Source organism: Camponotus vicinus, unplaced genomic scaffold (assembly GCF_025532165.1).
Source record: "Camponotus vicinus isolate PSW18456_S1 unplaced genomic scaffold, iyCamVici1.0 SCAF_1, whole genome shotgun sequence".
NCBI lineage: Eukaryota > Metazoa > Arthropoda > Insecta > Hymenoptera > Formicidae > Camponotus > Camponotus vicinus.
Window position 1 is genome coordinate 23,541,410 of NW_028141945.1, and position 859 is coordinate 23,542,268.

The window sequence follows — 859 nt, forward strand, 5'->3', positions numbered from 1 at the left end:
TGAAATGGCACCTTTAAGGCCGGTATTCATAGTCGGATCTTATATTTAAGATTGTCTTAGGCCGGTATTCATAGTCCGATCTTATATTTGAGATCGTCTTAAGTTCGAGCTTGAAATGCTACGCAGCCATTTGATTGGTTGAATGAGGTCTTAAGTCACCCTCGGACCAGACTTAAGACAATCTTAAATATAAGATCGGACTATGAATACCGGCCTTAAGTCTGGTCCGAGGTTGACTTAAGACCTCATTCAACCAATCAAATGGCTGCGTAGCATTTGCTCGAACTTAAGACGATCTCAAATATAAGATCGGACTATGAATACCGGCCTAAGAATTGACATGCTAAAGTCGTGTTTGCATCAGTTAAGTTAGATCTTAAATTGTCAGATTGTTCTTTTTGAGAAAGGAGAATATGGGCAAGATGTTTTTGAGAATGGGGTTTTGAAGCAATTCAAATATATCGTTGGTAGGTTTGTGTTATTGTTATTATTTCGCAGTGCTGAATGAAGGGCGGATCGTATGGGCACATTTCTCGACGCTTGACGCGCCGTCTGACAAAGTGGAGGTGAACTATGTCCATTACGCTCGGTAACGAAACATGGTTTATGTCTATGATATGGTTCATGTCCGAACTATTCAGATGAGATGGACAGTCAGATAAGAACCGATAATCCATCGTTCTGCCTTTGTCTCACCAATGACAGACCACGCGACTGCCACGCGACGAGCTTACGATTTTATCTCTTTTCCCTTCTCCTTCCTCTTGTCGCGCTTTTACGTTCTTCGTAATTAATTGAGGACAGAAAATGTTAAAAAAATTCGGGCACAGTTAATATTAAATAAATACATTTATAAAAA